Genomic DNA, 13,530 nt, shown 5'->3' with positions numbered 1-13,530 from the left:
CAGGTGGGAATACCAAACCCTTGGGACACATTGCAAGTTTATAAGATTCTGGCCATGTGATTTTATTTAAAAATATTTATTCATTTTGGGAGTCACATTGACACTGGGAGATATATGTGGTACGGTGAGCACAGCTGCAGTGCTTGCCAACCTCTGTCTTATATGATGGACCTCAAAAGCTTCTGAGACAATGTAATCGTTCATGTACAAGAACATATGTCACAGGCATCATACGCATTTTATATTTTTCATTGTCTTGTGTGGCAGAATGACCTATACTCTTGTTGATCTGCCCAGAGCAGCCCAAGGTCCTACTTGCAGTGCTGCCACTAAGACCCATTTGGTTGGCAGCCACAAGAGGCAGGATCTTCTCAGTGGAGACAGATTCCCTGGGCGACTCCCTCCCACAAGATTGAAACTAACCAGCAAAACAGGCAAATGGCTTTTTTACTCCCCCACTTTAATCAAGTTACTATAGCATTTATCTGTCAGTGATTACGTACAATATTTTAAATTGGTTTATGGGCCTGAGCGCAAATTACTTTGGAGGTGAGCCAGCAATAAATGAACAAACAATGAACCAAAGTTATAAGAAAAGTATGCATTTGTATATTGTGAGCCAGATGCTATAGCCTTTGCCTGATCTATTTACACATGTGGTATAAAAAACAAGGAAGAGTTATGAAAAAAATCAAGCTTCAAATTAGGGAGCTAGAGAACTACAGTCTCTCAAAGAGAAGTGCAAGACAGAAGGGTACAAAACAATTGAACAAACTAAGTAACAACAAGAAAGGAATATCAGAGTTATTATCTATGAACAAATTAAGGAAATGTCTAAACTAGTGTATGGCATTGTTGATAGTCCTAGTGAAATTGATAAATTTTCAGAATCTTGGTATTAATTCAAGTCCAACTTTATTGATTTAGTCTATTGACCATATCAAGTATAAGAGAAGTAAGATAAAATAAAATAAATGCCATTGTAAACATACACGTAAGAATGAATAAAAATGTAAATATAACTAAAACTATGATACAAGTTCATGTCAAGCCATTGCCGCTGCAGTCAACACCAATCTGATCTAAGTAATCTGCCCTCTTTATAACTGCCTTTGATACGGAGGTTCTTGCCCTGTAAAAAGTAGGAAAGTTTCTGCTGGCCGCTCCAGTATTTTTTATTTTTTAAATCTAAATCTAAATGGTCAGTCGTCTCTGCTGAATATAATCTACAATCAAACAGGATGTGTGCCGTATCTTCAATAGCTGGGGCGCCACAAATACATAGTCTTTCTTCATAGGGGACTCCTTGAAATCTCCCATATCTTACCATAGAGTCTAATTGGTCGAAACGAGCTCTGGTGAGAGCTCTTCTAAGATATTGGGGTAAAAGAATTGTTAGATACTTTTCGAATTGGAAGACTGATTTGTGTTGGGCCAGCCACTTCAAGGACTTGAGATGTTTAAGGTGTGCTATATACTCTTGGGTAGCCACAGCCAAAACCCTTTGCTTAAAACTTTTTTTGGCCTTCACGTCTGATTGTACTGGGAAGTGGGTTGAAAATCCACATTGGGAAATTGTATTGGAAAGTTGGGCTGCCCAGGCACAAGGAAGTTTATTGTGCAACTGTTCTTCAAGACACAGCTTTGGTAATCTTTCTGAGTCCATGGGTAGGATCTTCAGCCAGTAAATGAATACCTTTGTTAACAAATGACTTATGGGAGAAAATCTTTATATTAAAAACAAGACTGAAAACAATCTTGTGGACATTAGACCATGTATGGCTGATCTTCAGGATGAAACGTTTGAGTGCAAGAGTCATAGAAAATATTGCAAAACTGAGATTGTTAGCTTCATTGCTAAATGGCTGAATGATTATTTCCTAGGCTTCATTAATATCACTGAAAGAGTTCATAAAGTTACAGAAACAAGGTAGTAGAACCCAGGATATATTAAGTTTGTTAATACCCATATGAGGGGCAATATTCTTTGAAAAGTTCATGAGCTGGAAGAGATAAATTGGGAAGATATAGAAGTGTAGTTTTATCAAGATATTGGTAAGTTATATTATTATAAATGGAGCAGTTTCTAATCCTTAATTAACCAATTGTGTTAATCTGGAATTCAGTACAAATTTGATCAGACACAGACACGTGATTAATCTAAGAGCAATTTGGATTCCTCTTAGATTAATCACTTATCAGTCAGAACTCGGTGAATAAATTTCAGTTCTTCAATTAACAGATGAGGTCTTATTCTGCATGGACTCTAATATTCACCAACAGTAGCCTGAGAGCAAGGCTACTAGCAATCTGAACTCCATACCCCCAAGAGATACTGGTCCAGAAATGGGAACCTGCACCAAATTGCTGGTCACAATTATTCTGTCATGGCCATTTCTAATCATCATACCCCCCTCTGCTGATTACCATAGAAATCTGGCCCATACCACAGAACCCCCAAACTAGTTTACCTGTTTCACCCATACCCTTTCCATTCCATCTTATATACACCCCCCTCCCCTCCCCAATTTCAATCAAATACTCTCATACTAAGATCGACAAAAGATTATTGTCTTCCAACACCACAGCAGATTATAAGCATGAGTTCTCCAGCAGCTACAGTCAAAAGAACTCTTTTCTAGAGAATAGGTTGGGAAAGAATACAAAATTGAAACTTCAAACTTTTGTAGATGAATACTAATTTTGATTAACAGTGTTCCAAATCTGGAAGAACAAGAAATAAGTGATTTTTAAAATATTGGGGATTAAGTATTTTAATGATCTTATGCTTCTATGAAGTATTATGGTCCTGCTCTAGATTTTCTAGACGTATCGCATTGTTTTTTGAATATGATTATACTTTGGCTTTGGGTAAGATAATTAAGGTTGCAGTTTTTATTCAAATTTGAGATCTTTTATAAGGTTGGAATAGATCCCAACTAAACTTAATTCTTGTACATAGAAAGTACTGAAAGCTTATACCATAGATTTAGAGTTGTTAGATATGTCCTATGCAACCAAAATAGGCTTTCCCCATTCCACATCAGAGCTCTAATCATATTATCTTCTAGTAACTCAGTCTATTGTTGAATTGATTAATATATGTAATAAGAGTATGTCCTCATAACCTTTATTTATTTATTTAATTCAATTTCTATAGCCACCCATCTCACACAAGTGATTCTGAGTAGAGTACACTCAGAAAAAGAGTTAAAACCAACATGAATATTACACATACACACAGGTGGATGCAAATAAATACATACATACGCACACAAAGGAAATTATAACCTTAGATATAAATATATTAGACGCACGCACACACAGATGTCTATTGTTGAATTGATTAATACTTGTAATAAGAGTATGTCCTCATAACCTTTATTTATTTATTTATTTATTTAATTCAATTTCTATAGCCACTCATCTCACACACGTGATTCTGAGTAGAGTACAATCAGAAAAAGAGTTAAAATCAACATGAATATTACACACACAGAGACGTGCATGCATATAAATACATACATACACACGCAAAGGAAATTATAACCTTAGATATAAATATATTTGTCAAGTCCACGATGTCCAACTCTCAGTTCTGAAGCATTCTCACACAACCAGGCTTGGGTCAGATAAATACTTCTTTATTAAGAGGTACATGTAGCTTGTAAACAGAACATTGCTAAAACTAATTCCTTGGGTAAACCTCCCTCTATTTATCCCCCCTCCCCTTATTGCCTTGCGTCGTGACTCCTCTTCACCTGTTGTTGACCTCTCTCCTTCCTCCCCGAGCTTCTTCCTGGTTCTTTGGGGCCCAGCTGCCTGGCCGGCAGTCAAGCCAGTCTAAATTGCCCATATATGGTTAACCTGCTTCCCAACTCCCCTTACAACCATTAACAGCCACCACCCCCCTCCTTAGTTACAAGTGGCAGAAACAAATCAATCCAACTCCCAACGAATGCAATACAATGGAAAACAACAACAGTTGGGTGATGCAGGTTCTGACAATATTAGATGCACGCACATGCAGATGTGTGTGTGTGTATATATATATATATATATATATATATATATACACACACACACACACACACACACAGTATATACATACACACACGCACACACACATACATATACATACATACATACATATACATACAAAGGAAATTATAACCTTTGATGTCAATATAGCCAGAAAACAGGGCCCTTTACACACTCAGGGTCCCAGGCCTGGGCACATAACCAGGTCTTCAAGGCTATACGGAAGCCCAACAGAGCTGGGGGACATCCTAATCTCTGGAGGGAGAATTTTCCAGAGGGCCAGGGCTACGGCTGCCAAGTCATGTCTCCTAGTCCCTGCCAGCCGACATTCCTTGGACAGATAGAAACAACTGGGAGGAGACGTCCCACAGGTAACCTGGTTCCAAGCCACAAAGAGCTTTAAAGGTGAAAATCACCACCTTGAATTGCACTCGGAAACACAATGGCAACCAATGTACCTCACGAATCAGTGGTGTTACATGTGTGAAATATCCCACACCACTAATTATCTGCGCAGCTGCATTCTGCACCAGTTGAAGCTTCTGAATGCTCTTGAAGGGCAGTACCATGTAGATCCTGTTGCAATAATCCAGCTCTAGTCACGAGGGTGTGAGTGACTTTGAGCAGAGCCTCCTGGTCCTGGAATGGGCACAATTAGTGCACAACCCAAAGGTGTGCAAAGGCCTTACTAGCCACGGTTTCATGAATAACTACAAGCAATATTTGTCTTATTTTTTCTAATGTTACTTAAATATAACTTTGTTGAAGGATTTACTTTAGATAAACCAGATGCAATAAGAATTAGAAGAATGTGTTCTTATATCATTTTGTGAAAGTATTAGTTGTGTGGGGTGACTTCAAGACATATACATTTAAGTGGATATGGTAAAACAAAAACAGAGAGGGTCAAGAATAGGTTTGTGATCAGTCAATGTAGATTGAATGCATATGTGAGTGGTCAAAATGAAATTAGTACCTTTGGGTGGGTTGGTCATATAAGGGAGAAGTGCTGAAAATTGAATTTCCAAAACAAAAATGTGAGAGAGGAAAGCATTCAAGAGGAAGGGGAAGATGGGGAAAGGTGGAGCTGGATGAAGTTGATGAGATCCTCAGAAAAAAGAAGAGGTTTAATGAAAAACAAGCAATGTCTGAATCAATGTACGCATCTAATGGACCCGATAGAAACTATGAACATGCATAATAATTTGGTGTAAACTGGATTGAGCAATATTTCTTATGCTTATCTCATGCCTTTCAATCATTTTGTATACTTTGCCTTACTCCTTTTTTGTGCTATGCATAATATTGCCACAAACTGGAATAGCAACATGGTTATTTGTGTACAATTTATTACTATTTGCACTTACCCCTTCCTTTTGCCAAAACATCCAAGAAAGGATCATCTGGTCGATGAGATAATTCTTCTGAGAAGCTGGTCATTCCTTCCTTCACAGTTCTGAATCCAGAGAGAACTATTGCAGGGGTAGGCCCTAAAAATACGGTGTATATATTTCCATATCGTTTTCTATACTGTCAGGCGAATCAAAGATGAGAAATGTTACAATCAAAGAAAACAGATTCTTTACAGTTAATATGTCACCTACCCTCTTTCCTAGATCCTAATTCTAAGACCTTTCACCATATGCATTCACCACTGTCAGAAAACGACAAACACGGGTTCGGTTGTCCAGTAGACAGAAGTTCTTTTATTGGGCACGTTTGCAAAGGTGGGTCCCTCCCACAGCAATGGAGGAACCCCGAAACAAGGTCTGACAGGTTTTTTTATACCCCCTATCTGTCCTCCCCCTCCTAAGGGCTTGGCTCACAATCTCACCTTTTTTTACCGCCCCGAAGCGCCGCTAATTAACCGCAAAACTGCAGACATTCCACTTTCCGAATCCAATCAGCGCAATACACATTGCAATACCCACTTGACCCAACAGCCGCCCCCTGCCGTTTCTCTTCACTCTGGTGCGAACGTGCGTTTTGCCTGCAGTCTTCCTCCCTCCTGCCGCCCCCCCCAAGGCTGCCCCATGGTGCACAGCGCTCTCCCCTAGCAAACATGGTTCGTTTGAGGCCCTCACTTCTCCCTGCCTTCTCACAATCCCCCCTTTTTCTTTTCACGCCTCTGTTGGGCCTCAAACCTGGCTAACAGGATTGCTCCCTCGTCCCGGACCCGGGGCTTCACACACTGGGACAGGTAATTTCCACAAGCAGGGAGGCATTGCATTAAGCAACATACTAGGACCAGTAAGGCAATGAAGCCAATAGCTAGCACAGAAAGTTGTTTTAACCAAGCAAAGTTAGGTAACCAACTAGTGAGCCACGACCAATTCCATCCCTCTGGATCCTCGGATATGCGAGAGGCTAAGGTCTTCAACTTGGCTAGTTTTGCTTCAATATAATTCTCATTGTTGGTTAGGTTAAAGCAACAAAGACCTTGAAAAGATTCACAGCCTTGTCCTGCCCTTAATAGGAGATAGTCTATAGCTATCCGATTTTGAATGACCGCCCTCCTGATCTCAGTGACTTCTTCAGTGAGAGCTGCAATGAGAGAGGATGTAAGGTTGACACTTTTAGCCAGGAGGCAGGCCACCTTCCTTAGGTCCAGGTAAGCTCTTCCGCTTAGTGCAGGAACCCCTACTAAGGAGAGGGCCAGAGCCATGGCTTCTGTTTCGGACAAGAGTGTCACATCACTCTCACAATCAGATGGCAGCTCCCTTTTTCTTTTTTCTTTTGATGGGTGCGCTTGCATTGGAGGCAGGGCATATAGAGAGGTCAGGCGCCCTACGGCACAAGGGCTCCCTGAACTATAGGCTGGAACATAGGTATGAGCTTCATGTCCACACAACAAAAAGAAACCTTTAGGTAAGTATAGAGGGGTTGAGGCGTAAGGGATATTATAGACCCCTCCACAAGTGAAAGCAGGACCTTTTGAGGGCAATGGGTGGGTACGGTTCTGGGTATTGTTGAAATATACACATTGAGTTGCATTGGTTATCCCCAAGAGATTTAGAGCCATTTGCCTCTGATTAGTCCAGGGTCTTGGTGTGGGAGAAGACCCAAAATGATAGAACATCCCCCCCCACGGGGGATCATCCCCAGTGATATCAATATTCGCTATCTGAGTAACATTCTTCAGTGCTTCCAAGCTGATGGGCATTCCAAAGAAACAGGTGGAAGTGACACCATTCACAGTCAAGAGTTACCCCACACAAAAAGTTCTGCTGTTCAAAGCTGTCTGTGCCAATTCTACAAAAAAATTGTTGTTAGAGCTGTGCTGTAGAGCATCTAAGCAGTGACATAACAGAATAACCTGGATGCAAGCCTTTATGTTGGTCATCTCCTCCCCTGCCTTAGTTCAGTTCCTTTTAAGTTTTACTTTGAGTCCGTCTCCCGGTTGGGCAGTCCATGGTCGGGGGTCGGGAGCTCGCTTAACCCGATGGTAGTGGGTCCAACCCCCCTGTCGGGTCCGAACCGCTGATTCAGTTGTCAGGAGAATTTGGTATGGTCCCTCCCAAGACGGTTTCAGCTTCTCATCCTTCCACGTCTTTATCAGGACCCAATCCCCTGGCTTGTAGGGGTGTTGGTCTTCCAGCAAGGGGGGCCGTTGAGCGAGGAGTCCCTGTTTTCTTAAAGACAAGAGAGATTGTGACAGTACCAGGAGATACTTTCTCAGGAAGGCATCCTTTAGCTCGGGGATAGGCTCTCCCATTGGAGCCAGGAAAGGTCTTCCCATCATCAGCTCGAATGGGGAGACCCCCACATCCTTGCGAGGGGCTGTCTGCATTCGAAGCAGGGCAAACGGAAGTGTCTTTGTCCAAGGTAGCCCTGTTTCCAATCCCAGTTTGGTGAGATGTTGCTTCAATACCCCGTTAGCCCTTTCCACTTTCCCACTGGATTCAGGATGCCAAGGGGTGTGGAGTTCCCATCGAACCCCCAGGCTTTGCATGACCTCCTGCAGCACCTTGTGGGTGAAGTGGGTCCCCCTGTCGGAATCCAGACTCTCTACTATCCCATACCGGGGGATGATCTGTTCCAGGAGAACTTTTGCTACTACCTGTGCAGTTGCCCTCCGGCTGGGCACCGCTTCCACCCAGCCAGTGAGGTGATCTTTGAGTACCAACAGGTACTTCAACCCAGCCACAGGAGGGAGTTCCGTAAAGTCCACCTGGACTCGCTGAAAGGGCCACACTGCCAAGGGCCTTCCTCCCCTCTCCCTTCTCCTCATGGCTTTGCGATTGGTTTTCTGACAAATCAGGCATTTCCAGCACACAGCCTGCGCCTCTGTCCACATCCCCAGGCTCCAGTACCACAGCTTTACAGTGTCTACCAAAGCCTGCACCCCCCAGTGAGACCCTTCGTGCAGTTTCTCCAACATCCCCCTCATGTCAGCACGGCTCACTACTGGGGTCCCCTCAATTGTAACCCAACGACCTGCTTCCTCCCTGCAACCTTCCCTTTCCAGCAGCACCTCGTCCAACTTCCCCGGTGCCCAAGCCGGAGGTTCTTCTATCTGGGGGATTGCAATCATGATGGCAATGGGGACACCCTCCACTGCCTCCTTTGCTACGCGATCAGCAAGTCGGTTCCCTCTTGCCTCCATCGAGTCCCCCTTCTGATGTCCCATTACATGCACCACTGCAATCCTGTCGGGTTCTTGAAGAGCTTCCATCATCCCCTCTATCAGTTGCCGAGCTTTCACCTCCTTCCCAGCAGTTGTGAGTAAACACCGTTCCAGCCAAATTTTCCTGAAAGTGTGCACTACTCCCCAGGCGTATCGCGAGTCTGTGTAGACGGTGAGGGACACTCCCTTTCCCAACTCTAGTGCCCGTTTCAAAGCGTGCACTTCACACAGCTGGGCCGACCAGTCCGCTGGTAGTGCCCCCTTCTCTATTGTCTCTCCCTCCGCCGTCACTATCGCATATCCTGACTTCCTTTGTCCCTGCTCTACTCGGCTAGACCCATCCACAAACCAGACCTCACCCTCCTCCAGCGGGACCTCCTGCAGGTCCTCCCGGGTCTTTGTTTGCAGCTGCAACAGGGTGGAGCACTCGTGCTCCGCCGGCTCCCATTCTTTCCGCTCCCCCGCAAGAAACTCCGCTGGGTTCAAATTCCTGTCTGTTCCTACCACCACATCAGGACTTATCCGGAGAACTGTCTCATATTTCAACATCCTTCCTTCTGTCATCCAAGCAGCCGCCTGCTGACTAAGCACACTTAAGATCTGATGGGGCGAATGGACAATCACGGGGCTCCCAAAAGTGAGTTTTTTCCCTTCTGTCACTAGCACAGCAGCGGCAGCCACTGCCTGCACACAAGTCGGCCATCCCCTCACCACCGGTTCTAGGGCTTTGCTCAGGAAGGCCACTGGTTGATATTTCCCAGCCCGTCTCTGAGTCAGCACTCCAATGGCGGTTCCCCCATGGGCTGTAACGTACAGGTGAAAGGGGAGGGCCAGGTTCGGTAGAGCCAGAGCCAGGGCCGTCACCAGGCTCCTTCGTAATTCTCCCCACTTCTCTGTGTCCCCGTCTGTCCATTCTACCCTGTCAGATGATCCTTTCAACTTCTCATACAGAAACTGAGCCTTGCTCATGTACTCATCTATCCATAGCCGGCAATATCCTACTAGACCCAGAAACCGCCGCACCTCCGTTTTAGTATGAGGGGGCTTCAACTGCATTATCCCCTGTATCCGAGAAGGATCAATCAACTTCTCGCCCTTCCGGAGTACATGTCCTAAATACTTGACCTCCCTTTCCACAAATTGGACCTTCCCTTTTGACACCTTCAATCCTTCCTCAGCCAACCAGTTCAATAAAGCCACTGAGTCTTCTCTCACCTTTACCTCCTTCTCTCCAGACACCAACAAATCATCCACATACTGCAGCACCCGAGAACCCCCGGGGGCCCGGAACCCCTGGAGTTTCTCTTCCAATGCCTGTCCAAACAAGAGGGGGCTCTCGGTGTACCCCTGGGGCAGCACCGTCCATCTCAGTTGTTGCTTCCTCCCAGTCTCCGGATCTTCCCACTCAAAGGCGAACAGATCCCTACTTTCCTCTGCCAGAGGGCATGACCAAAAAGCATCCTTCAAGTCTATCACCGTGAACCACCGATCCCCGGGAGGGATCTTCCCCATCAAAGTGTAGGGGTCAGGCACTACCGGGGTCCGGGCCAAGACCAAATCATTGACCCTCCTCAGATCCTGCACCAGCCTGTAACTATTGTCCTTCTTCACAGCTAAGATAGGGGAGTTGAAGGGGGACATAGCCAGTTCCAACAGCCCTTGCCGCCTCAGCCCATCTATGATGGGCTTCAGCCCACGCCTCCCATCCCGGGATAGCGGGTATTGGGCTTGCCGCAAACCCGTCACCCCCGGTTTCAAGGGGATGCTAATTGGGGCGATGCGAAACCGACCCGCCCCCCCCTCCTGCCCATACCTCAGGGTTCACAACCTCCACGTCCGCCTCCCGCAACAAACACATCCTTTCTGCCTGTTCCACATTCCACAACTCCACTCCTAGACTACCCATTAGATCCCTTCCCAGCAGGTTCACTCCCGCCTGTGGGATCAGTAACACATCTGCAGTTACCTCCTTCCCATTCTACTCCAGTCTCACTCCCTCCAGTACGTCTGCCTTGACCGGAGAGCCTCCCACCCCCATCACCGATACCGACGCGCCCCGGGATTTTGCAATCCCTGGGATCGGTTGGCACAGCGATGTTCGAGAGGCTCCGGTGTCCACGAGGAACTGCCGTTCCTCGCCGGTGGGACCCACCGTGATGTTTACCAAGGGTTCCCCGTGGGTCCCGGTTGGGGAACCATGACCCCCCTAGTCGTACAGGGGGAAACTCCTCTCACCCGTGGGGCGATCCACCTGGCAGTCCCGAGCAAAGTGTCCTACCAGCCCGCAGTGGAAACAACCTTGCCTATCCCCAGTCCACCTCTCCCTTCTGGGGTCGACGCCACCTCTCCTGGGCCAAGGTCCCCGGACCAGATGGGGAGAAGGTCGCGCCTCCCTCAGTCCCTCCCCCTTCGTCTCATTCTTGGCCGCCGCCTGAACGGCTGCCATCATCATTTGAGTTTTCTGCCTGGTCTTCACCTCCTCCCTCCCCACATAGGTCTGTTGAGCAATCCTTAGGAGTTCCCCTATCCCCTGTTCGGTCCAACCCTCCTGTTTTTCTATCTTCTTCTGAATGTCTGGCCACGCTTTGGTGACGAACTGCATTTTTAACAAGGTCTCAAAGTCTGGGGTGTCTGGAGTCACGCCCGAGAATTTGGTCAGGCCAACCCGGATCCTCTCACAAAAATCTCCGGGCAATTCATCCTTCCCCTGGGTTACCTCAAAAGCCTTGGTCAAATTCTTCCCCTGGGGCACTGCTGTTCGGATGCCCTCCAAAATCATCTCTTTCATGTCTCTCATGTTCTGCCGATGTGCGGCATTATTGGGATCCCAATTTGGGTCTGCCAGAGGGAATTTAGTATCCGCGGCCGAGGCATTCGGGACATTTGCATTCCTTCGCTCCCAAGCCCCGAGCGCAGCTCGCCGAATCTGGCCCCTCTCTTCTGGCGTATAGAGGTGGGCTAAAATGTAATTCAGTTCCCCCCAGGAGTATTCCACCGGGCCGAGAAAAAGTTCCAATTGTTCGGCGGCGGTATGGGCGTTCTCTTGCATATGAGGGAGGGTCTTTTTTAATTTCCTCAACTCACTGGGTTTGATGGGAACCGTTACGTAACTGGTGACGGCCACCCCCTGTGCATTCATTCCGTTCGGGACCTCCCGGACTGGGAAGGCACTGGCCGACCTTAGAATAAAGGGCAAGTTCTGAATGTCTTGGTTCAGCTGGTCCAGCTCTTTCCGCAGCCCGGGATAGGGTGGGGGTGCCGGAGGGGGAGCGGTAGGAGGAGGAGGAGGAGGTGGCGGCCCCCATTGAGGTCCAGTCAGCCAGAGGTCCTCCTCATCCTCCTGTTCTTTTTGGACAAAAATTTTGGCTAACTTGGGTCGAGGCCCCTCCCAATGAACATGGAACCAGACTTCCACATAGGGTTCCTGTGTGAACATTTTATGCTCCACAATGTAGTTTTTTAGTTGGGTCACCCAGTAATTACTGGGGATTCCAAGAGTATCCTAATGGTATTTTGGCCATTCTTTAGTGCACAAAGTTATCATGGTCGGTTTTTCCAGACCCCTGGTGAATGGACACAACCAGGGTGTCTCCCATTGTTGCAACAATTGTCCTAATGGAGAATCCGTGGGGATTCCCCCTACTGCGTTTTTCCCACTGGCCCCTGGCCTTACACTCTTACTCTGCACCTTACCCATCCTTCCTGACTACGTTTCCCACCTTACAGAAGGTCCCGGACTCTTCTGTCCCCTTGCGGCGTCCAACGCCTCGTAACCACGCTAATCTCCCTGAGATTATGGGTAGGCTGTACTCACCAGACCTCCCGGAGGTCCCCTCGTCGGCCGACTTCCTCTTTACTTCTGTCTGACTGGCGATTGGAGTCCCGTCCCGGACCCGACTCCGGGGAAAACGGGAGACACCTCAACGGGGTGTTACGGCCGATTACTCACCGGTTCCCCACAGTCCGGTCCACGTCAAGGACTCCTGGCTGGCTCGCCAATTTTGTCAGAAAATGACAGACACGGGTTCGGTTGTCCAGTAGACAGAAGTTTTTTTATTGGGCATGTTTGCAAAGGTGGGTCCCTCCCGCAGCAATGGAGGAACCCCGAAACAAGGACTGACAGGTTTTTTTATACCCCCTATCTGTCCTCCCCCTCCTAAGAGGGCTTGGCTCACAATCTCACCTTTTTTTACCACCCCGGAGCGCTGCTAATTAACCGCAAAACCGCAGACATTCCACTTTCCGAATCCAATCAGCGCAATACACATTGCAATACCCACTTGACCCAACAGCCGCCCCCTGCCATTTCTCTTCACTCTGGTGCCAACGTGCCTTCTGCCTACAGTATTTCCTCCCTCCTGCCGCCCCTCTTCACTCTGGTGCGAACGTGCCTTTTGCCTGCAGTCTTTCCTCCCTCCTGCCGCCCCCCCCCAAGGCTGCCCCATGGCGCACAGCACTCTCCCCTAGCAAACATGGTTCGTTTGAGGCCCTCACTTCTCCCTGCCTTCTCACAACCACCATTCTCTTCTCTTTTGAATTTTTTCCCCCTCTAAATTTCCTGCCAAGAATTTTTTACCTATTTACATTTATTCTCCTGGGCTGTTCCTTCTTCTATGCTTCTACTTGAAATCCACCCTCTCCCATTTGTTTGCTCCTTTCTCCTGTGCCTTGGTTGAGAGGTGATCTTCTGACTGCCCAGTCCTTCTGGGACAGACAGATATGTGAGCCAATAAGTCTGAAACAGCTTGTCCATGAGTCACACCTTTTAAGCACTACAGTTTGGATGTTCGTCAGCAGCTTTCTCAACCTCTTTCCTCTCTGCTTTCTTGAGCCATCAACTCCCCAAATTTCCAACTGACAGC

This window comes from Python bivittatus, unplaced genomic scaffold (assembly GCF_059951505.1).
Source record: "Python bivittatus isolate LINGU-HERP-01145 unplaced genomic scaffold, Pbiv_v1 ctg000980_np1212, whole genome shotgun sequence".
NCBI classification, from domain to species: Eukaryota; Metazoa; Chordata; class Lepidosauria; order Squamata; family Pythonidae; genus Python; species Python bivittatus.
The sequence above is the reverse complement of the archived record's forward strand: the minus strand, read 5'-3'. Positions refer to the sequence as shown.